This window comes from Lagenorhynchus albirostris, chromosome 2 (assembly GCF_949774975.1).
Source record: "Lagenorhynchus albirostris chromosome 2, mLagAlb1.1, whole genome shotgun sequence".
Classification (NCBI taxonomy): domain Eukaryota; kingdom Metazoa; phylum Chordata; class Mammalia; order Artiodactyla; family Delphinidae; genus Lagenorhynchus; species Lagenorhynchus albirostris.
Genome location: NC_083096.1, coordinates 149,124,432 through 149,150,457, shown reverse-complemented (window position 1 = coordinate 149,150,457; position 26,026 = coordinate 149,124,432). Strand labels below are relative to the sequence as shown.

General features: G+C 38.0%; 1 protein-coding gene and 1 pseudogene across 1 annotated transcript in view; one reads left to right on the top strand and one right to left on the bottom strand.

Moving 5' to 3' along the window:
- ZSWIM5 (zinc finger SWIM-type containing 5) overlaps positions 1 to 26,026 on the bottom strand; it is a 262,178-nt gene that overhangs the window by 213,284 nt on the left and 22,868 nt on the right. The gene's annotated exons all lie outside the window — the stretch shown is intronic.
- LOC132516227 (ubiquitin-conjugating enzyme E2 K-like) lies at positions 15,121 to 15,812 on the top strand (annotated as a pseudogene).

The window sequence follows — 26,026 nt, the reverse complement described above, 5'->3', positions numbered from 1 at the left end:
ATTGTGGTTTTAATTTACACTTCCCTGATGACTAATAATGTTGAGTGCTTTTTATTGTGCTTATTAACCATTTTTATAGCATAATCTTTGTGATGTGTTTGTTTACATCTTTTGCCCATATTATATTGGGTTGCTTGTCTTATTACTGAATTGCAAGAGTTCTTTATATATCTCGATGCCAATCTTTAGTCAACATATGTTTGGCAAATATTATCCCAGGTGACAAGTATTTATGGACTGAGTTGCTTATAGTTTTTAAGTAATTCTACAGAACTTCTCTATTTGAAATCAGATAGATTTGGATTTAAATCCTGGCTTTACCTATAACTAGCTGTGGGAATTTGAGCAAGGTATTTAACTTTGGGGGCATTTTTTTCCATCTGTAAAACAGAGACACCACTTACCTTTATAGGGTTGTTGTGATGATTTAGACAATGGATTTAGACATATCTGGCATAAAAACGTTTTCAATAAATGTTAGTTCCATTCTTTTCTGATTTTAGTTCTATGATAATATGGCAATTGCTGCCTTAAATAGCTGAACTGCAATTCTTACACTGTAAAACTCTATAAAAATTTGAATTTTCACAATGGTAAAAATCATGGCAATAGTGGAAACCATAAAGAATTAGGGCTCCTGGGAAGAGAGTAATATATCTTTCTTTTATTCTAGTTCAGTAACATATTCAAAATAAGGCTGAACCTAAAAGTAGCTAAATCAAATGAGATTCATCTGGAGGTAAAATTGAAAAGAATAAGGTGAAAAATTCAAATTGTGTTGTGCTAAGTCATCTGTTACAGCATGTGGAAAATTTAAATAACATGCTATTGCAAATACAATTGTACTAAATCCCATCTACACCAGAGTTAGTTGTATCTCATCTCTTACAGAAATTCACATAAAAATAGGTTTAACCCAAAAAACATTTTTACAGAAAAACTTCAACATAATAATGTTTATGTAAAAGTTGTGCTAATAACTTCCTATAAATAATCTAATTCAGTTCTAGTAATTACTATAATTGTTATTATACAGTACAGAACTTGCTTTATTGTTCCTATATTTATTTGTTCTATAAAAAATTTCAGGTTCTGGATCTAAATTCTGCCCCCTTGGTTTACTAGTCAAGCAAGTTAACTCTTCTAAATCTCATTCCTTTCATTTGTAAAATGGAGATGGTAATATTATCTATCTTATATCACTGCTATGAGGCTTAAGTAAGTGTATAAAGCCCTTAGCACAGAATACTTTTAGCACATAGTAAGTGATCAATAATATTAGTTATTTGTTATTGTTGTTTACTATGTTATTGTTGTTTATTATGTCTTACTTGCAAGACATAAATCTTTCCAAACAGTAAATCCACAATGGTCTGTGGAAATGAAAATATTGGGAAGCACGGCACTGAAGTGAGCTCTTCAATTCATCTCCCACTCCCACTTCCAGCCCTATGCCACTGCCTTAAACTAGCCACTTCTCTCACTTTTTCTATCTATTACAATAGCCTTCTACGTCCATTCTTTTTTTTTTTTTTTTTACGTCCATTCTTTATTCTCACCAATCCATTCTCCACACTGAGGCGAGAATGATCTATCTCAAGATCAAATCTGGCCATGTCACCACCCTTGTTATTAAAAAGCTTGTATGGCTTCCCATCTATCTACAGCAGAGGCCATAAACTGATAGCCTACAGATTGAGTAAAAAATAAAGATAAAGGGGGCTTCCCTGGTGGCGCAGTGGTTGAGAGTCTGCCTGCCGATGCAGGGGATGCGGGTTCATGCCCCGGTCCGGGAGGATCCCACATGCCGCAGAGCAGCTGGGCCCGTGAGCCATCGCCGCTGAGCCTGCGCATCCAGAGCCTGTGCTCCGCAACGGGAGAGGCCACAACAGTAAGAGGCCCGCATACCGCCAAAAAAAAAAAAAAAAAAAGATGAAGGGTTTTTTTCCACACACACACAGGTGCTTTGAAAATATCATTTCATATTAAAAATATGGATATGTAACTTCTCTTCAAAAAATCAGAAAATTCAGCAATGCTAGGCCTAAATTTCCACATAGAAAACTGTGCTGGAGCAGAGGACAGGACACCTAGATAAGACAGGGCATATGTGATTTGTGATTTCCAGTTTACCACAGTCCTTATCCACTTCAATTCATTCAAGTACCTTACCTGCCTGGCTCCCCATAAACAACTGAATTTGTGCTACCTGCTTTACAGGATATATTCTAAACTCCTTAGAAAGACAGACCCTTGATGATCTGGGTTCAAGTTAAATTTCCTTTCAATTCCCATCATCTCTCTTATGCTTTCCCTTTACACATGTGCTATAGTCATCACTTCTCAAAAACATCACATTGTTTCACACACTCTTTTACCTTGTAAGCTGTACATTTAGTTCCTTCTGCTTGGAATGTCCTTCCCACATTTGTTTCCCCAGGAAATGAATGCTTCTACTCCTCGAAATGAGATAATGCATGTAGCACAGAGGTGGGCATATAGTAACCTCTCATTAAATATCCTTACAACAATTCTAAGAGGTAGGTATTATGACCCTATATTACAGACAAGGATGTTGTTGCCTAAATAAAGTAAGTAACTTAATCAAGACCAAGGAGCTAGTGACACATTTGGAATTTCTTTTTTTCACTGTTGATAGGATTTTTTTTTAATCCAATTGTTTTTTTCTTAATTGAAGTAGAGTTGATTTATAATGTTGTGTTACTTTCTAGTGTATAGTGAAGTGATTGAGTTATACACATATATGTATTCTTTTTCATATTCTTTTCCATTATGGAATATTACAGGATATTAAATATAGTTCCCTGTGCCATACAGCAGGACCTTGTTATCTATTTTACATATAGTAGTTTTTCTGTTTTTTTGTTTTTGTTTTTTTTTTTTGCGGTACGTGGGCCTCTTACTGCTGTGGCCTCGCCCGTTGCGGAGCACAGCCTCCGGACGCGCAAGCTCAGCGGCCATGGCTCACGGGCCCAGCTGCTCCACGGCATGTGGGATCATCCCAGACCGGGCCACGAACACGCATCCCCTGCATCGGCAGGCGGACTCTCAACCACTGCGCCACCAGGGAAGCGCTGTTTTTGTTTTTTTAATATTTATTGGGCTGTGCCAGGTCTTACTGCAGCATGCGGGATCTTCGTTACCGTGTGCGGGATTTCCTTGTGGCATGCAGGATCTTCGTTGCGGCACACAGGATCTTTAGTTGCTCATGCGAGACCTAGTTCCCTGAAAAGGGATCGAACCTGGGCCCCCTCCATTGGGAGCACAGAGTCTTAACCACTGGACCACCAGGGAAGTCCCTACATATAGTAGTTTGTATCTTTAATCCCATACTCCTAATTTATCCCTTCCCCCTGCTTTACCCCTTGGCAACCACAAGCCTGTTCTCTATTTCTGTGAGTCTGTTTCTGTTTCATAGATAAGTTCATTTGTGTCCTATCTTAGTTTCCACATAAAAGTGATATCACATGGTATCTGTCCTTCTCTTTCTGACTTATTTCGCTTAGTATGATAATCTCTAGGTCCACCCAAGTAGTTGCAAATGGCACTATTTCATTCTTTTTATGGCTGAGTAGTATTCCATTGTGTGTGTGTGTGTGTGTGTGTGTGTGTGTGTGTGCGCGCGCGCGCGCGCGTGTGTATGCCACATCTTCTTTAGCCATTCATCTGTCAATGGACATGTAGGTTGCTTCCATGTCCTGGCTATTGTAAATAGTGCTGCTATGAACACTTGGGGTACTTGTATCTTTTTGAATTAGAGTCTTCTCTAGATATATGCACAGGATTGGGATTGCTGGATCATATGGTAACTGTATTTTTAGTTTTTTGAGGAACCTCCATACTGTTTTCCAGAGTGTCTGTACCAATTTACATTCCTAACAGTAGTATAGGAGGGTACCCTTTATTCCATGCCCTCTGCAGCATTTGTTATTTGTAGACTTTGTAATAATGGCCATTCTGACCAGTGTGAGGTGGTACCTCATTATAGTTTTGATTTGTATTTCTCTAATAATTAGCGTTCTTGAGCATCTTTTCATGTGGTCATTGGCCATCTCTATGTCTTCTTTGGAGAAATATCCATTTAGGTCTTCTGCCCATTTTTTTTTTTTTTTTTTTTTTTGCGGTACACGGGCCTCTCACTGTTGTGGCCTCTCCCGTTCTGCAGCACAGGCTCCGGACACGCAGGCTCAGCGGCCATGGCTCACGGGCCCAGCCGCTCCATGGCATGCGGGATCTTCCCGGACCGGGGCACGAACCTGCGTCCCCTGCATCGTCAGGCGGACTCCCAACCACTGCGCCACCAGGGAAGCCCATCTTCTGCCCATTTTTGATTGGGTTGTTTGCTTTTCTGTTATTGAGCTGCATGAGCTATTTGCATATTTTGGAAGTTAAGCCCTTGCCAGTCACATCATTTGCAAATACTTTTTCCCATCCCATAGGTTGTCTTTTCATTTTGTTTATGGTTTCCTTTACTGTGCAAAAGCTTGTAAGTTTGATTAGGTCTCATTTGTTTATTTTGCTCTGTTGTTGGAAAAGTTATCTGGAAGGATGTTCAGATGACTTTTACCTTTTTTTGCTGTACTTTTATATTTTCTTGTAATTAACTAGTATGTAATTTTTTAAAAAACAAAGCTATTTTAAGAAATAATTCTTTTTGAATCCTCAAGAGTAAAGGGATTAATCATAATCCCTCACACCTCACTCAAAAACATACCAAATCACATTTAGGAAGTAAATATTTAAGTCCTAAGAATAGGTAACTACATAAATTAGAAGACAGTTTTAATTTTTAAAAGACATGTTATATACTCAATGTCCCTGAAATAATTTCTTATTAAGTTAAAAATGACTGGAGAATTGCCAATATTTATAGCACAGTACTGCACTTACATTATGTCACATGATTACTGAAAAGTAATTACATTTATCTCATAATACAGCAATCATTTTCTTCACAGATCATATATATTTCACATCCACTCTACATTCATTTTTTTTTAAAAAAAAGACACATTTAACAGTGTGTAGGCAATTCCCTGGTGGCGCAGTGGTTAAGAATCCACCTGCCATTAACAGCTGAGCTTTTAGCAACAACTCTGCAAGCCAGAAGGGAGTGGCAGGATATATTTAAAGTGATGAAAGGGAAAAACCTACAACCAAGATGACTCTACCCAGCAAGGATATCTTTCAGATTTGATGGAGAAATTAAAACCTTTACAGACAAGGAAAAGCTAAGAGAATTCAGCACCACCAAATCAGCTTTGCAACAAATGCTAGAGGAACTTCTCCATGCAGGAAACACAAGAGAAGGAAAAGACCTACAATAACAAACCCAAAACAATTAAGAAAAGGGTAATAGGAACATACATATTGATAATTACCTTATGTAAATGGATTAAATGCTCCAACCAAAAGACATAGACTGGCTGAAGGGATACAAAAACAAGACCCGTATATATGCTGTCTATAAGAGACCCACTTCAGACCTAGGGAAACACACAGACTGAAAGTGAGGGAATGGAAAAAGATATTCCATACAAACGGAAATCAAAAGAAAGCTGGAGTAGCAATTCTCACATCAGGCAAAATAGACTTTAAACTAAAGACTATTACAAGAGACAAAGAAGGACACTACATAATGATCAAGGGATCAATCCAAGAAGAAGATATAAAAATTGTAAATATTTATGCACCCAACATAGGAGTACCTCAATACATAAGGCAAATGCTAACAGCCATGAAAGGGGAAATCAACAGTAACACAATCATAGTAGAGGACTTTAACACCCCACTTTCACCAATGTACACATCATCCGAAATGAAAATAAATAAGGAGACACAAGCTTTAAATGATACATTAAACAAGATGGACTTAATTGATATTTATACGACATTCCATCCAAAAACAAGGGAATACACTTTCTTCTCAAGTGCTCATGGAACATTCTCCAGGACAGATCATATCTTGGGTCACAAAGCAAACCCTGGCAAATTCAAGCAAGTTGAAATCATGTCAAATATCTTTCTGATCACAATGTTATGAGACTAGATATCAATTACAGGAAAAAATCTGGACAAAATCCAAACATATGGAGGCTAAACAATACACTACTTAATAACCAAGAGATCACTGAACAAATCAAAGAGGAAATCAAAAAATACCTAGAAACAAATGACAATGAAAACACAATGACCCAAAACCTATGGGATGCAGCAAAAGCAGTTCTTAGAGGGAAGTCTATAGCAATACAATCCTACCTCAAAAAACAAGAAACATCTCAACTAAACAACCTAAACTTACAACTAAAGCAATTAGAGAAAGAAGAACAAAAAAACCCCAAAGTTAGCAGAAGGAAAGAAATCATAAAGGTCACATCAGAAATAAATGAAAAAGAAATAAAGGAAATGATAGCAAAGATCAATAAAACTAAAAGCTGGTTCTTTGAGAAGATAAACAAAATTGATAAACCATTAGCCAGACTCATCAAGAAGAAAAAAGGGAGAAGACTCAAATCAATAGAATTAGAAATGAAAAAGAAGTAACAACTGACACTGCAGAAATACAAAAGATCATGGGAGATTATTACAAGCAACTATATGCCAACAAAATGGTCAACCTAGAAGAAATGGACAAATTCTTAGAAATGCACAACCTTCCAAGACTGAACCAGTTAGAAATAGGAAATATAAACAGACCAATCACAAGCACTGAAATTGAGACTGTGATTAAAAATCTTCCAACAAACAAAAGCCCAGGACCAGATGGCTTCACAGGCAAATTCTATCAAACATTTAGAGGAGAGCTAATACCTTTCCTTCTCAAACTCTTCCAAAATATAGCAGAGGGAGGAACACTCCCAAACTCATTCTATGAGGCCATCATCACCCTGATACAAAAACCAGACAAAGATGTCACAAAGAAAGAAAACTACAGGTCAATATCACTAATGAACATAGATGCAAAATCCTCAACAAAATACTAGCAAACAGAATCCAACAGCACATTAAAAGGATCATACACCATGATCAAGTGGGGTTTATTACAGGAATGCAAGGATTTTTCAAAATACGCAAATCAATCAATGTGATAAACCATATTAACTGAAGGATAAAAACCATAAGATCATCTCAATAGATGTAGAAAAAGCTTTCGACAAAAATCAACACCCATTTATGATAAAAACCCTCCAGAAAGTAGGCATAGAGGCAATTTACCGCATCATAATAGAGCCCATTTATGACAAACCCACAGCCAACATCGTTCTCAATGGTGAAAAACTGAAACCATTTCCACTAAGATCAGGAACGAGACAAGGTTGTCCACTCTCACCACTATTATTCAACATAGTTTTAGCCACAGCCATCAGAGAAGAAAAAGAAATAAAAAGAATCCAAATTGGAAAAGATGAAGTAAAGCTGTCACTGTTTGCAGATGACATGATACTATACATAGAGAATCCTGAAGATGCTATCAGAAAACTACCAGAGCTAATCAATGAATTTGGTAAAGTAGCAGGATACACCATTAATGCACAGAAATCTCTTGCATTCCTATACAGTAATGATGAAAAAATCTGAAAGAGAAATTAAGGAAACACTCCCATTTACCATTGCAACAAAAAGAATAAAACACCTAGGAATAAACCTACCTAGGGAGACAAAAGACCTGTATGCAGAAAACGAGAAGATACTGATGAAAGAAATTAATGATGATACAAAGAGATGGAGAGATATACCATGTTCCTGGATTAGAAGAATCAACATTGTGAAAATGACTATACTACCGAAAGCAATCTACAGATTCAATGCAATCCCTATCAAACTACCAAAGGCAATTTTCACAGAACTAGAACGAAAAATTTCACAATTTGCATGGGAACAGATAAGACCCCAAATAGCCAAAGCAATCTTGAGAAAGAAAAATGGAGCGGGAGGAATCAGGCTCCAGGACGTCAGACTATACTACAAAGCTACATTAATCAAGATAGTATGGTACTGGCACAAAAACAGAAATATAGATCAGTGGAACAGGATAGAAAACCCAGAGATAAACATATGGTCACCTTATCTTTGATAAAGGAGGCAAGAATATACACTGGAGAAAAGACAGCCTCTTCAATAAGTGGTGCGGGGAAAACTGGACAGCTACCTGTAAAAGAATGAAATTACAACACTCCCTAACACCATACACAAAAATAAACTCAAAATGGATTAAAGACCTAAATGTAAGGCCAGACACTATCAAACTCTTAGAGAAAAACATAGGCAGAACGCTCTATGACATAAATCACAGCAAGATCCTTTTTGACCCACCTCCTAGAAACATGGAAATAAAAACAAAAATAAACAAATGGGACCTAATGAAACTTAAAAGCTTTTGCACAGCAAAGGAAAACATAAGATGAAAAGACAACCATCTGAATAGGAGAAAATATTTGCAAATGAAGCAACTGAGAAAGATTAATCTCCAAACTTTACAAGCAGCTCATGCAGCTCAATATCAAAAAAAAAACCAACCCAATCCAAAAATGGGCAGAAGACCTAAATAGACATTTCTCCCAAGAAGATATACCGATTGCCAACAAGCACATGAAAGAATGCTCAACATCACTAATCATTAGAGAAATGCAAATCAAAACTACAATGAGAGGGCTTCCCTGGTGGCGCAGTGGTTGAGAGTCCGCCTGCTGATGCAGGGGACATGGGTTCGTGCCCCAGTCCGGCAAGATCCCACATGCCGCGGAGCGGCTGGGCGCATGAGTCATGGCCGCTGAGCCTGCGCATCCGGAGCCTGTGCTCCACAACGGGAGAGGCCACAGCAGTGAGAGGCCCACATACCGCAAAAAAAAAAAAAAAAAAAAGTGAAAGAGTGGCATGGACATATATACACTACCAAACGTAAAATAGATACCTAGTGGGAAGCGGCCGTAGAGCAAAGGGAGATCAGTTCGGTGCTTTGTGACCACCTAGAGGGGTGGGATATGGAGGGTAGGAGGGAGGGAGACGCAAGAGGGAGGAGATATGGGGACATATGAATATGTATAACTGATTCACTTTGTTGTAAAGCAGAAACTAACATACCATTGAAAAGCAATTATACTGCATTAAAGATGTTTAAAAATAAAATAAAATTAAAATAAAAAAATAAAAGATACATGCACCCACCCCGCAAAAAAAGATGTGGCACATATATACAATGGAATATTACTCAGCCACAAAAAGACTCAAAATTGTGTTATCTTAGTGAGGTGGATAGACCTAGAGTCTGTCATACAGAGTGAAGTCAGAAAGAAAGAACACCATATGCTAACACATATATATGGAATCTAAAAAAAAAAAAAAAAAAAGGTCATGAGGGACCTAGGGGCAAGAAGGGAATAAAGACTCAGACGTAGAGAATGGACTTGAGGACACGGGGAGGGGGAAGGGTAAGCTGGGACGAAGTAAGAGAGTGACATGGACATATATACACTACCAAATGTAAAATAGATAGCTAGCGGGAAGCACCTGCATAGCACAGGGAGGTCAGCTCGGTGCTTTGTGACCACCTAGAGGGGTAGGATAGGGAGGATGGAAGGGAGACACAAGGGGGAGGAGATATGGGGATATATGTATATGTATGGCTGATTCAGTTTGTTATAAAGCAGAAACTTACACACCACTGTAAAGCAATTATACTCCAATAAAGATGTTAAAAAAAATAAAAATAAAAGAATCCGCCTGCCAATGCAGGGAACACAGGTTCAAGCCCTGGTCCGGGAAGATCCCACATGCCGCGGAGCAACTAAGCCCATGCGCCACAACTATTGAGACTGCACTCTAGAGTCCGTGAGCCAAAACTACTGAGCCCATGGGTTTCAACTACTGAAGCCCACGTGCCTAGAGCCCGTGCTCAGCAACAAGAAAAGTCACCACGATGAGAAGCCTGCGCACTGCAATAAAGAGTAGCCCCATTCACCGCAGCTAGACAAAGTCCGAGTGCAGTAATGAAGACCCAGTGCAGCCAAAAAAAAAAAAAACAACAAAGAACATTGTGTAGAACTAAGAAATTTCAACACAAGGATTTATTCAAACAATTAACTGCTATATCAGTTATTGAAAAATGCTGCCAATGGAACAACTTCTACATGTTGGCTTCCAGAACGGCCTACGTTCCTCCATACACATTTTCAATTCCCTAAAATCAAGCTTTCCTTAAAAAATCAATAAAATGTCAAATACCCTCCTCCATTGTCTTTTCAGTGAGCTCCAGTACTATACCACAGCAACTAAGACTCAAAAAAATTAATTTTATACTGAAAAAAATTATTGTATGGTATTTCTTTGTTCTAAGGTCAGAAAGTCAATTGCATTTGAATTGTCTACAATGGCATGTATCTGACCAAGATTAATTTAAAACAGATGTCTTTGAAACCAAAGTCCATTCAACAGTTTCACAGCCTATCAACCCTGTGAAAGCCTCTCTTGCTGCAGCTCTGCTGACTATTACACTTCTTTCAGAAATAGTTCAGTCTATTTTTATAAGATAGAAGGTCATATTATTATATTCCATAACCCCATAAGGATCACAAAAGTACAAAGGAGATAAAGCATGATCTAAGGGGCTTCCTGAGAGTGAACATTAACCAATACTATCAAGAAAAATGGTGAGGAATATTATATGCTGTATGGAACATTGTATCACTGTAACCAGTTTTAGTTAATTATGAATAATTCAACAAATATACTTTCAAAGAAATTTAACCAACTGCTTAGCAAATTATTTTAAGAAAATTTTTACAAATTAGGAATTACAGTTGTTTTTATAACACAAAAAAGGTAAAAGATATTTAAATGAGACTGTTCAAGTAAGCGTTTACCTTTTACACTCAACTGCTGCTTTAAAGAAACATAAATTTCATTATATGAATTTTTCAGCCTAAAAATTCTTTTTAAAATCTGCCCAAATTCATAATATCCAAAAATGCAGGGGGACAGCTTTTTATATTATAAGAATGCTTACAGGTGTGTACACAGATATAATGTTCAAATTAAAGGAAAGATGATACATTCAATGCTGAATCCAAAATGTAACCCAAAGGGTTGTAAAAATGAACAAACAGGGCTTCCCTGGTGGCGCAGTGGTTGAGAGTCCGCCTGCCGATGCAGGGGACACGGGTTCGTGCCCCGGTCTGGGAAGATCCTACATACCGCGGAGCGGCTGGGCCCGTGAGCCATGGCCACTGAGCCTGCGCGTCCGGAGCCTGTGCTCCGCAACGGGAGAGGCCACAACAGTGAGAGGCCCGCATACCGCAAAAAAAAAAAAAAAAAAAAAAATGAACAAACAGGATTCTGTTTGGGGGCTACCCTATACTTTATTTTGACCATACTTGTTGAGTGAATATTAATAGTTGTACTTCCCTCTCAAAAAAATTAATCTGCCCAAAAAAGGAGATAAAATGCCAACCTCAGCTGTAATAAATAGCATATATGTTCATTAAAAGCAACATTATAATAACTGAAGAACCCAGTGCCAAATTAGTACTACAAATATATTCTTAGTGGAGTGAGCTAAAATGAATATGTTCTTTAAAAATATGATATATTTTACTTTGCAGACAACTGAAAAAATTTCTAACTTACAGTTCTGTAGCAAATATACCACACATGACCTTAGACAAGTCACAACTAATATCAATACAGAACTTTATACTTCAACAAGCACTTCAGATATATTACCTCCGGCAGCTGAACTCTGGGAGAAAATATTCTGCCATAAAAGGAGCTACGAAGATTGCTGCACACTTTTTTCTCCCACAGCATGTCCTTATGATCTTCCCAGAACCTCTAGGATCACAGGGTTTGGAGCAGTTAGCAAATGAACTGCATATTTAGATTACAACCATCATATAAATCACTCTTTTTTTTTGGCTGAGCCATGAAGCTTGCAGGATCTTAGTTCCCCAACCAGGGATCGAACCCAGGCCCTGGCAGTGAAAGCACAGAGTCCTAACCACTCGACCGCAAGGGAATTCCCGTAAATCACTCTTAAAATGAGTTTTATAAACCACTCATCAGTAACACTTCTAAATGTTCGGCCTCTTTTCTTCCTTCTGCTTTCTAACAAATTCCATAATGTAATGAAAACTGAAACTAACTAAATTGCTACTGGTAAATCATAAAGACAATTAAAAATAAGGTGAAGAAAATCAACAATATATTCCCCATTTATGAAGTCACCTGTTTTTCTTTCTTTTTAAATTTATTTATTTATTTATTTATTTTGGCTGCATTGGGTCTTCATTGCTGCGCACGGGCTTTCTCTAGTTGCGGCGAGCAGAGTCTACTCTTTGCTGTGGTGCATGGGCTTCTCATTGCAGTGGCTTCTCTTGTTGCCAAGCATGGGCTCTAGGCACGTGGGCTTCAGTAGCTGCAGTACGTGGGCTCAGTATATGCCGCTCACGGGCCCTAGAGCGCAGGCTCAGTAGTTGCGGTGCACAGGCTTAGTTGCTCCGCGGCATGTGGGATCTTCCCAGACCAGGGCTCGAACACATGCACCCTAAATTGTCAGGCGGATTCTTAACCACTGCGCCACCAGGGAAGCTCTGTTTTTCTATCTGTACTGCAAAGTGAATTATTTCCTTCATTTAAATTATAACTATCGGGCTTCCCTGGTGGCGAAGTGGTTGAGAGTCCGCCTGCCGATGCAGGGGACACGGGTTCGTGCCCCAGTCCGGGAAGATCCCACATGCCGCGGAGCAGCTGGGCCCGTGAGCCATGGCCGCTCAGCCTGCGTGTTCGGAGCCTGTGCTCCACAACGGGAGAGGCCACAACAGTGAGAGGCCCGCGTACCGCAAAAAAAAAATTATAACTATCACTAATTTCAACCATTTTATACTACTGGAGAAAAAGTTAATCTTGTAAGAATACATAATAGGGGGACTTCCCTGGTGGTCCAGTGGCTAAGACTCTGAGCTCCCAATGCAGGGGACTGGGTTCAATCCCTGGTCAAGGAACTAGATCCCACATGCTGCAACTAAAAAGATCCTGCACATGGCAACAAAATTCCCGTGTGCCGCAACTAAGACCCGGAGCAGCCAAATAAATAAATAATTTTTTTAAAAAAAAAGAGGGACTTCCCTGGTGGGGCAGTGGTTAAGAATCTGCCTGCCAATGCAGTGGACATGGGTTCAAGCCCTGATCCGGGAAGATCCCACATGACATGGAGCAATGAAGCCCGTGCGCCACCACTACTCAGCCTGCGCTCTAGAGCACGCGAGTCACAGCTGCTGGGCCTGCGTGCCGCAACTACTGAGGCCTGCGTGCCTGGAGTCTATGATCCGCAATGGGAGAGGCCGAGGCAGTGAGAAGCACATGCACTGCAGCGAAGGGTAGCCCCTGCTCGCTGCAACTAGAGAAGGCCCTCGCGCAGCAACGAAGACCCAATATGGAAAAAATAAATTAAAAACAAAAAAGGAATATATAATAGATCCATGATATATTAATTTAATATACTAGGCTCAACAATAGATTTATTGTTCTAGTACAGCAGCAGCTAGTTTTTTTTTAAGTCTATGCATTAAAGATGTGATATAATGTATAAGGCAAGAATGGGTGTTATTAAAAGCAATAAAGATTTGTCATAGTCTATATATAAAATCTATGTCTGAATTTTCTTATTTATGGACAGGAAAGGAAAAATAATTTCAGTATATAATGTTTTCACTTAATTGATTTGTTTTGCCCTTCTCAATCACTATTTTGGACTTAAGTTATTCATTTTATTTTTCACTATGCATAATTGAATATAGCATAATGATTAAGATTTTGGACACAAGTACCAGATTGCCTTGGTTCTAACCTCAGCTCTGCCACTTAACTAGTTGTGTTACCTTGGACAAATTCTTATGTGGGAATCATGTCTTCATCCATAAAATTGGAATAATAAAATACACACCTCAAAAAGATTATTGTAAGAATGAAATAAGTTAAAACATGTTAAACACTTAGCACAAAGCTAGCAATAGTAAATGTTCACTATATATGTATTAGTTATTACTATTATTGTTGCCACTGTTATGCAAAATAAGTTATATATTATTGGTATACTAATTAACAATATTTACAAAGCTTTAAAAATCATAAGACTATAAGTTTATACAACCAAGAAAGACATAATTTTTTAAAAACTCAAAACTTTAGCTTATCATTTGAATAATAACCAAGTATCATTTAAAATAAATGATGATGAGGGACTTCCCTGGTGGCACAGTGGTTAAGACTCCGTGCTCCCAATGGAGGGGGCCCGGGTTCGATCCCTGGTCAGGGAACTAGATCCTACATGCATACCACAACTACGGAGCCTGTGAGCCGCAACTAAGGAGACCACCTGCCGCAACTAAGGAACCCACATGCTGCCACCAAGGGAGCCGGTGAGCTGCAACTAAGACCCAGCACAACCAAATAAATAAATAATTTTTTTTTTTTTTTTTTTGCGTATGCGGGCCTCTCACTGTTGTGGCCTCTCCCGTTGCAGAGCACAGGCTCCAGACGCACAGGGTCAGCGGCCATGGCTCACAGGCCCAGCCACTCCTCGGCATGTGGGATCCTCCCGGACCGGGGCACGAACCCGTGTCCCCTGCATCGGCAGGCGGACTCTCAACCACTGTGCCACCAGGGAAGCCCATAAATAAATTTTTAAAAATTAATAAATAAAATAAATGATGAGTTATACATGTTTGTACTATTGATAATTTAACCTTTAAAATGAACATAAAATAAAACTAAAATATTGGTTTTGATGAAGCCAGCTAATAACTGGGTTTGGAGTACCAAAGTGAATTTATTTAATCCATGGAGGTTGGAAATCTGAGAAACTTGGAGTTTGGAGAAGGTGCAGGTTTAGGTGATGACAAAATCAAGGGTATGATTATGGGGATAAGAGCTTACAGTCCATTAATATTTGTCGGGAACAGAGGCAGTCCTAATCCTATCCCCTTGCTCTTCTACAAGAATTGAGAAGAAATGTACAAAGATGACAAATTAGGCAACAGTCCCTCATCAACCACAGAGAGCTGTGGATATTAATATCCTTTTAATCAAGTCAGGATCTTTACGAGCAAAAATCAAATTAAAGTAGATCTTGTAGATGAGAATTTTACAGAATTAAGAGGAGAAATAGCAGGACCTCCAGACACACCATATGAAGGAGGAAGATATCAACTGGAGATTAAAATACCTGAAACATATCCAATTAATCCCCCTAAGATCAGGTTTATCACTAAAATATGGCATCCTAATATTAGTTCCATCACAGGGGCTATTTGTTTGGATATCCTGAAAGATCAATGAGCAGCAGCAATGACTCTCCGCACAGTATTATTGTCATTGCAAGCACTACTGGCAGCTGCAGAACCAGATGATCCACAAGATGCAGTAGTAGCAAATCAGTACAAACAAAATTCCGAAATGTTCAAATAGACACCTCGACTTTGGGCACATGTGTATGCTGGAGCACCAGTTTCTAGTCCAGAATACACCAAAAAAATAGAAAATCTATGTGCTATGGGCTTTGATAGGAATGCGGTAATAGTGGCCTTGTCTTCAGAATCATGAGATGTAGAGACTGCAACAGAATTGCTTCTGAGTAGTAACTGAGACATAGAGCTGCTGATATAGTCAAGCTTGCCCCTTCTTGAGGAGCATCAACATCTGTTATTTTTAGGATTCTGCGTAGATTTCTTTTAAACTGGCATTCTTGCCTAATGATGTTTTCTAGGCACCACTGGAGACTGAAAAAAATCCCTGCTCTGTAAATAAAGCTAACTAAACGTCTGTAAATTTTAAAAGGGGAAATACTTTTTTTTCTTATTTAATAGTGTAAAAATTCTTTGAGCTAAGCTAAAACCATGGAAAGAACATGTTACTTTAGTGTTTAGCAGTGTACCAAGACTAGCAAGAGTTTGCTTCAGGATTTCGTTGAATAATTAAGATAATATTTTGAGTGTGTCAGGGCCATTCAAATTATTGGTGTTGCATCACAGCTACCTTAACTGTTTTTAACATGGATCCTCTGTGGCTGTGAATTTACTTGCATGCTTGTACCTAACTTCTTAGGTACAACTGTCTGCAGTTTTTTTTGTTGTTTTTTTTTTTGCGGTACGCAGGCCTCTCACTGTTGTGGCCTCTCCCGTTGCGGAGCACAGGCTCCGGACGCGCAGGCCCAGCGGCCATGGCTCACAGGCCCAGCCACTCCGCGACATGTGGGATCTTCCCGGACCGGGGCACGAACCCATGTCCCCTGCATCTGCATGCAGACCCACAACCACTGCGCCACCAGGGAAGCCCCCTGGATCCTTTAAAAGTCACTCTTGCTTGCATTTCCCCCTATTGACACAAGCTGTGTTGGTATTTTACTCTACATACTTCAAATGCACATAGGAATGGAATGCACATAGGAATAGAAGTGTGTTATAAATCTAGCTTTCTTTATGATGTTTCTGATAATATGAGAATTGAAAACTTTACCTTCTCTTGTACATAGTCAGACTTTCTAAACATTTCATTCTAAGTTCAAAAGTTTGAAAATTATTAGTTTTGCAAGCTCAAACACTAATGTGACCATTTTATGAAGGGTGAAATGGATTTGTGTAGGCTGTTCTATACATAGAAACACAGTTCTTATTAAATATTCACGGCCAATGGAAAAATAACAAAAATGTAATGGAATCAGAATGAATTAAAGTAAGGCTATATATTGAAAGTCATATTATAAAAGGCTTGCTTTCTTCAAGCGTTACTTATCCTAAATTATAATGGTGAAGTGTTTGGAAAATAGTTTTGAACCATAAATTCAGCATAACTTCATTTGACTTCTCAATAATCTTAGAAGCAATAAAAGAACCATTATTAAATATATTGTAATGTTAAGATGTGGCGGTTCTTCCAAAAACTTGTAAGGCTTTCCTAGTGAATAATAAACTCTTGTAGTTGATTTTATTGCATACTAAACACAGGTTGCTGGGTTTTTCCCCTATATGTTTGCTTCAGTATAAATTTCTTTATACAATCACCTCCTTTTGTTGTAGTTTAGTTACTTTCTAAAGATGCCAAAGGAAACAAGATTTTTCTTATTTATATTAAATAGCTAAAACCATGTACTTTTCTTTATATTTTTGAAGGGTGGAATTGTGTGAAAATGTGGACAGTTTTGTTCCATTGTTGGTTAGAATTATTATTTTTTTTAGTGGCAGGTGGTTTGGTAATATTAGTAATATTTGGATTATTTTAAATATCAAACACCTCTACCCAGTTTACTATTTGCCTATATTATCAGGGTATATTTAATTGTCCTGTAGTTTGACAAATGAGAGAGAAAGAACTGAGAAGTTACTAAGGGTCAAGCATTATATACTTTGCTCTTGGAGGCAGCTATACCTTGCCTATGACTTTTATGCATATTAGCCCCTTTGGGCTTATGCATCTAACTACAATTCAACATCACCAATGCCCAGGAAACTGAAAAGTGCACTTTTTCATTTCAAAAATTTACCTCATTTACAGTTAATGTGATAATCTCTTTCTTTTTCTGGTACATTTCCTACTGTCACCTTCTGCTGTTCTGTTTGTTTGTTTTTGTTTTTTTCCTATTTTTCTACAGGTAGATTTATTTCCCAAACATAGAAAAAAAGGCAATTGCTTTTTTCTGTGGTCTTCAAAAAAAACTAAAATATTAAAAATGACTCAATTATCCAAATAACTTTAACTTTAATGTTAAGCTAAGAAACAAAAAATATTCTCTTAAACAGCTCAAAGTAAATAGGTAATATGGAAGCACTCATTATTAAATAAAGTTCATATGAGATTAAATATCGTTATATATTCCTTTTATTTTGAAATAATCTCAAACTTGCAAAATAAGTGCAAGTACAATTCAAATAATTTTTTGGAAGGGGGAATACTTTCTAATTTTTTTCCAACTTCATTGAAGTATGATTGACAAATAAAAATTGTATATATTTAGGTTGTACAACACGATTTTTTAAGTTATACAATGTGATGATCTAATATACATATACATCGTGAAATGCTTACCACAATCAAGTTAATTAACATATCCATCACTTCACATAGTACCATTTGTGTCTGTGTGTGTATGTGTATGTATGGTAAGGACACTTAAGATCTACTCTCTTAGCAAATTCCAGTATACAATACAGTATTATTAACTATAATCATTATGTTATATATTAGATCCTTAAAACTTATTCATCTTACAACTGAAAGTTTGTACCCCTTGACCAACATCTCCCTGCTCCCTCACTCCCTAGCCCCTGGCAACCACCATTCTACTCTCCGGTTCTATGAGTCTGACGTTTTTGGATTCCCAAATAATCTATGGGCCATCTAAGTTGCTGGGCTCTAACACTCCCTTTTAGGCTGCTGCCACTTGGTGCTGCTTTGTTCCCTCTTTCCCTGTCTAACTTCCTTTTCTCTCTTGCTTCACGAAGGTTTGGACTGAATTTTTCAGGAAAGTAAGGCAGAAGAGAGAAAAGGTTAAGGGTTCAGAGACTAGAGAGAAGAGGAAAGAGGAAGAGCAAGTATTTTATTATATCTTACAATTAGCTATTTTGCTATACTACGACTCCTTATGCTCCCAAAACCTATCTTGAAAATAGAAAATAAATAGTACAGAAAAATAATAGGAAAGAGAAAAGAATATGATACCGAAAAAGAAAAAAACGTTTTTCTTAAATGTACTTAATCTTTGTTCTTACTTTATTTCATGCTTCCAGCCATTAAGTGTTGTCACAGATTATAACAAGGCTATGAACTATGGCCAATCCCTTTTTCTCATCTTGTAACTGAAAAAAACCACATCACATACCCAGGGAATTTGAAGTATTTAAGTTTGGAGGCTATGCAGAACAGCAACAGCAATAGCGAAATTCCTATAATCCTACAGTCCCTACAACCCAAACTGTAAAATCAATAATGGTTAAAGTTAGAGAAGGATATGCAAAATATACCTTTAATAGCAAAATATTTCCCAGTTCTGAACTTGTTAAATGCGAAATGGGAGCCAGAGGATATTCTCCATCCCTTTTCTATATGGCAATTCAGGGAGATTGAGCAATCAGTTGCCACTTGATACCAAATGGTAACCGGCTCTATACACACCTTTATATTACTTCTCCCTCATTTCCTGTCTCACTCCCTTTACTTTCACTCTTGCTTCCCTAGGATTGCATTCTCTAATAACATAATTTAATCACACATTAAAAAGCCTTTCCAAGTTCAATGAAAAGCAGGAAATCTCCCTTAGTCCAGTACATTCTATGGCACAAACAACACTGAGTTTTGTGACTTGCAAAAATAAGGACCACAGGTTCCAGATTGGAAAGGAAGAAGAAAAATTATCTCTATTGACAGAACTAATAAATGAGTTCAACAAAGAGGTACAAGATTGATATATGAAAATCAATTGTATATAAATACAGTAGAAATGAACTGTCTGGAAATGAAATTCAGAAAACAATTCCATTTATGATAGTATATAAATGAATACTTAGGAGTATCAACCAAACAAGTAGACAATTTGTACTTAGAAAACTACAAAATATTGTTGAAAGAAATTAAAGAGGATGTAATAAATAGGAAAATACCCCAAGATATTGTTAAAATGGTACGATAGACAAAATAATGCCCCCCCTAAAAGAAAGTCCTCATCCTGATTCTCTGAACTTGGCAAAAGAGACTTTGCAGATGTAATTAAATCAAGGTTCTTGCGATATAGAGATTCCCTCGATTATATGAATGAGCCCAATGTAATCACAGGGTCCTTTATAAGAGGGAGGCAAGGGGACCTGGTGGCACAGTGGTTAAGAATCCGCCTGTCAATGCAGGGGACACAGGTTTGAGCCCTGGTCCAGCAAGATCCCACATGCCAAGAAGCAACTAAGCCCATGCATCACAACTACTGAGCCTGCTCTCTAGAGCCAGTAAGCCGCAACTACTGAGCCCATGTGCCATAACTACTGAAGCCTGCATGCCCTAGAGCCCATGAGCCACAACTACTGAGCCCACTGGCTGCAACTACTGAAGCCTGCAGGCCCTGGAGCCCGTGCTCTGCAACAAGAGAAGCCACCACAATGAGAAGCATGCACACTGCAATGAAGAGTATCCCCGCTCACCGCAACTAGACAAAGCCCACATGCAGCAACAAAGACCCAACGCAGCCAAAAATTAATTAATTAATTAATTTTTAAAAAAAGAGGGAGGCAAGGGGCTTAAAGTCAGAGAGAGAAAATGTGACAATGGAAGCAGAGGTTGGAGTGATAGGCTATGAAAATGGAGGAAGGAGCCATGAGACACAAAATGTAGATGTGGCTTCCAGAAGCTGGAAAAAGGCATGGAAAGAGATTTTCCCCTAGAACCTCCAGATGGAACAAAGCTCTGCCAACAACTTGAGTTTTGCCCAGAAAGACCCATTTCAGATTTCTGACTACCAGAACTATAAGATATTAAATATGTGTTGTTTTAAGCCACCAAGTTCGTGGTGCTTGTTACAGCAGCAATAGAAAACTAATACAAATGGCGATACTGATTTGTACAAATTAACCTACAAATTCAATGCAATCCCTATCAAAATCGCAGCTGGCTTTTTTGCAAAAATTGACAAGCTGATCCTAAAATTCGTACAGAAACTCAAGGGAACCAGAATAGCCAAAACAATCTTGAAAAAGAAGAACAATAGTAATCAAAACAATATGGTAGTGGCATAAAAACAGACCTACAGACCAATGGAAATCAAAAGTCCAGAAAATCAAAAACCCATGCATATATGGTCAACTAATATTGATATCTGACAAGGGAGCCAAGAAAACTCAATGGGAAAAATCGTTTATATTTACTGATAGTTTCTTCAATAAATGGTGTTGGGAAAACTGGATATCCACATGCAAAAGAAAAACTGAACCCCTATCTTATACCACTCACAAAAATTAACTCAAAAAGAATTAAACTTAAGAATCTGCCTGCCAATGCAGGGGACACGGGTTCGAGCCCTGGTCCAGGAAGATCCCATATGCCGCAGAGCAACTAAACCTGTGCGCCACAACTACTGAGCCTGTGCTCTAGAGCCTGGGAGCCACAACTACTGAGCCCACGTGCCACAACTACTGAAGCCTGCGTGCCTAGAGCCCGTGCTCTGCAACAAAAGGAGCCACCACAATGAGAAGCCAGCACACCACAACAAAGAGTAGCCCCTGCTTGCCGCAACTAGAGAAAGCCCACGCACAGCAATGAAGACCCATCGCAGCCAAAAATAAATAAAAAAATAAATTTTTTTAATTTAAAAAAAAAAAGAATTAAACTTAAGACCTAAAACTGTAAAACTCCTAGATGAAAATATAGGGGAAAGGCTCCTTGACCTGAGTCTTGGCAATGATTTTTTGGATATGACACCAAAAGCACAAACAACAAAAGCAAAAATAAACAAGTGGGACTACACCAAACTAAAAACCTTCTGTACAGCTAAAGAAATAATCAACAAAATGAAAAGGAAAACTATGGAATGGGAGAAAATATTTGTAAACCATATATTGGATAAGGGGTTAATATCCAAAATGTGTAAGGAACTAATACAACTCAATAGCAAAAATACAAACAGTCTGATTAAAAAATGGGTGGAGGACTCGAATAAACATTTTTCTAAAGAAGACATATAAATGGCCAACAAGTACATGAAAAGGTGTTCAATGTCATCAGGGAAATGCAAATCAAAACCACAATGAGATATCACCTCCCACCTGTTAGAATGGCTATTATCAAAAGAAGAGATAACAAATGCTGTCCAGGATGTGGAGAAAAGGGAACCATGGTGCACTGTTGGCAGGAATGTAAACTGGTATAGCCACTATGGGAAAACAATATGAAAGTTCCTCAAAAAATTAAAATCTGAACTACCATATGATCCAGCAATCCCACTTCTGGGTACATATTTAAAGGAGTGAAATCACTATCTCGAAGAGATACCAGCACTCCCATGTTTACTGCAGCATTATTTATAATAGCCAAGACATGGAAACAACCTAAGTGTCCATCAAGGGATGAACAGATAAGGAAAATGTGGGGTGTGTGTGTGTGTGTGTGTGTGTCTGTGTATTATTCAGTCATAAAAAAGAAGGAAATCCTGCCATTTGTGACAACATGGATGGACCTTGAGGGCATTATGCTAAGTGAAATAAGTCAGACAGAAAAAGACAAATACTGTATGATCTCATTTATATGTGGAATCTAAAAACATCAAACTCATAGAAACAGAGAATAGAATGGTGGTTGCCAAGGGCTGAGTGGTGGGGGAAAAGGGGATATGTTAGTCAAACTTTCAGTTATAAGGTGAGTAAGTTCCAGGAATCTAATGTGCAGCATGATGACTATAGTTAACAATACTGTACTATATACTTGAAAGTTGCACGTACCACAATGTTCATTGCAGCTCTATTTACAATAGCCAGGACATGGAAGCAACCTAATTGTCCATCAATTGGACAAAGAATGGATAAAGAAGATGTGGCACATATGTACAATAGAATATTGTACATATTACTCATATTTATGAGTATTATGAATATTACATATTTATGACTGAATATTACTCAGTCATAAAAAGAAACAAAATTGAGTTATTTATAGTGAGGTGGATAGACCTAGAGTCTGTCATACAGAGTGAAGTAAGTCAGAAAGAGAAAAATACCATACGCTAACACATATATATGGAATCTTAAAAAAAAAAAAAAGGACATGAGGAACCTAGGGGCAGGACATTCTCTACACAGACGTAGAGAATGGACTTGAGGACACAGGGAGGGGGAAGGGTAAGCTGGGACGAAGTGAGAGAGTGGCATGGACATATATACACTACCAAATGTAAAATAGCTAGTGGGAAGCACAGGGAGATCAGCTCCGTGCTTTGTAACCACCTGGAGTGGTGGGATAGGGAGGGTGAGAGGGAAACGCAAGAGAGAGGGGATATGGGGATATATGTGTATGTATAGCTGATTCACTTTCTTATAAAGCAGAAACTAACACATCATTGTAAAGCAATTATACTCCAATAAAGATGTAAAAAAAAGAAAGAAAGTTGCTGTGAGAAAGGGCTTTAACATTTTCAACATAAAAGCAACAAAATGGTAATTATGTGAGGTGAAGGATGTGTTAACTAACCTTAATGTGGTAAACACTTCACAATATATACATGTATCAAATCATCACATCGTATACCTTAAACTTGCGTAATGTTATGTCAATTATCTCAGTAAAGCTGGGAAAACAAAGAAATAAAAGAACAAAGTTCAAAACTCACACTTTCCAATTTCACACTTTCCAATTTCAAAACTTACTACAAAGCAATACAAATCAAAATAGTGTGATATTGACATAAGGACACACATATAGATCGATGGAACAGAACTGAGAGTCCAGAAATAAATTTAATTAATTTTCAATTAACTTGCAACAAGAGTGCCAAGACCATTCACTGGGGAAAGAATAGTCATTTAAACAAATTATGCTGGGACAACTGGATAGTGACATGCAAAAGAATGAAGTTGAAGACATTTCTGATACCATATACAAAAATCAACTCAAAATGGAACATAGAAGTAGAAGAGCTAAAACTATAAAACTCATAGAAGAAAACATAGGAATAAATCTTCATGTTGTTGTGCTAGGCAATGTTTCCTTAGAAATGTTATCAAGAAAACAAGCAACAAAGAAAAAAATAAACTGTACTTCATCAAAACTAAAAACTTCTGTGCTTCAAAGGATATGACCAATAAAGTGAAAAGACAGTCCACAAAGTGTAAGAATATGTTTGCAAATCATAAACATGATAAGAGACTACTATCTAGAATAAATAAAGAACACTTACAGCTCAGCAATAAAAAGACAGCCCAACTTAAAAATGGGCAAAGGATATGAATAGTCATTTCTCCAAAGAAGATATATAAATGACCAATAAGCACATGAAAAGATGCTCAATATCATTAGTCATCAGAGAATTGCAAATCAAAATCAACCATAATGAAATACTTCTTCACTCCCACTAGGATGGCAATAATAAAAAAGATAGGTAATAACAACTGTTGGCAAGCACGCAGAGAAATTGAAATCCTTATACATTGCTGGGGGGATTATAAAAGGGTGTAGCCACTTTGAAAAATAGTTTGGCAGTTCCTCAAAAAGTTAAACATAGAGTTATCATATGACCCAGCAATTCTATTTCCAAAAGAAATGAAAACATATGTCCACACAAAAGTTTGTACATGAATGTTCATCGCAGCATTATTCTTAACCAAAAGGGAAACTACACTAAAGCCCAACAACTAAGGAATGGATAAACAAAATGTAGTATATACATACAATGGAGTAGTATTCAGCCATAACAAGGAATGGAGTACTGATGTGTGCAACAACACAGATGAACCTTGAAAAATTATGCTAAGTGAAAGAAGCCAGTCACAAAAGATTACATGTTATATGATTCCATTTATCTGCAATGTCCAGAATAGGCATAGAGACAGAAATTAGTGGTTGCTTAGGGTTAGAGGGGATGATAGGATTGGGTAGTTCTATTAAAGGGTATAGAGTTTCTTTTTTTATTTTTTAAGATTTATTATTTATTTATTTATTTTATTTATTTTTGGCTGTGTCGGGTCTTAGTTGCGGCACAGGGGATCTTCGTTGAGGCATATGGGATCTTTCCTTGCGGCATGCGGGCTCTTCGTTGTGGTGCGCAGGCTTCTCTCTAGCTGTGGCGTGCAGGTTTTCTTCTCTACTTGTGGCATGCAGGCTCCAGGGTGCGTGGGCTCTGTAGTTGCGGCACACGGGTTCCAGAGAGCATGGGCTCTGTAGTTTGCAGCACACAGGCTCTCTAGTTGAGGTGCACAACCTCAGCAGTTGTGGCTTGCAGGCTTAGTTGTCCCGCAGCATGTGGGATCTTAGTTCCCTGACCAGGGATCAAACCCACGTCCCCTGCATTGTAAGGCAGATTCTTTACCACTGGACCATCAGGGAAGTCCCCTAGGGTTTCTTTTAAGATGATAAAAATGTTCTAAAATTGACTGTGGTGATGGCTACCCATATCTGTGAATATACACCTTAAATGGGTGAGTTGTATGGTATGTGAATTATATCTTACCAAAAGTGTTAAGCAAAAACGGAAGGAGGGGAGGGAGGGAGGGAGGGAGGGAGGAAGGAAGGAAGGAAGGAAGGAAGAAAGGATGGAAGGAAGGAAGGAAGGAAGGAAGGAAGTCTGCTAAGAGAGCCCCCCATTTCCAAAACACTAAGTCTCTTCAGGGACACTGCCAACACTCTCACCTTCAAGGCCTCATCAAGCAGCCTTGGCTTCAGAGCAGAAGGAAGGTTCCTTACTAAAACCTCCCAGCAATGCTAACTTGTCTTGATGGTTTGCTAAATGACATAATTATCACATGGCTATATAACTGCAGTAAGTTAAAATCCAACTCCTTCTCATTTTTTCAGTTCTAATCTCTAAGTGAATAGGTAATGGGGAGAAAGTGCTAAAAAAACTACTCACTACTAACTAAAGTTCTAAATAAAACTATACTAAAATACTACAAGTAAAAACATAAGATTTTGGATAAGTAACTTCTTTTGTTGCTAATTATCCTGATGATATATTAATAATATTTGCAAGGGACAACACAAGAGGTGAAAATCTACAAACTTCTGCAATAATCATTCCCATAATGTATCAAAGAAACATTAATAAAGCAGATTCAACAAGGTTATATTTGATCTTTAAAACCCACATAATAGATCTGATTTTAATGTCGCATAAATATAATGTGCTACATTAGCAACATATGGTGTTTATGAAATTAAGCAGATTTACCAACACAAAGAAAAGTAAGATCAGGAAGTACATGACATTTAGCATCAAGGTTATCACTGGAGCATCTCTTGATACTCCCCCTTGCCCAATGTTGACAGTAAATGAACA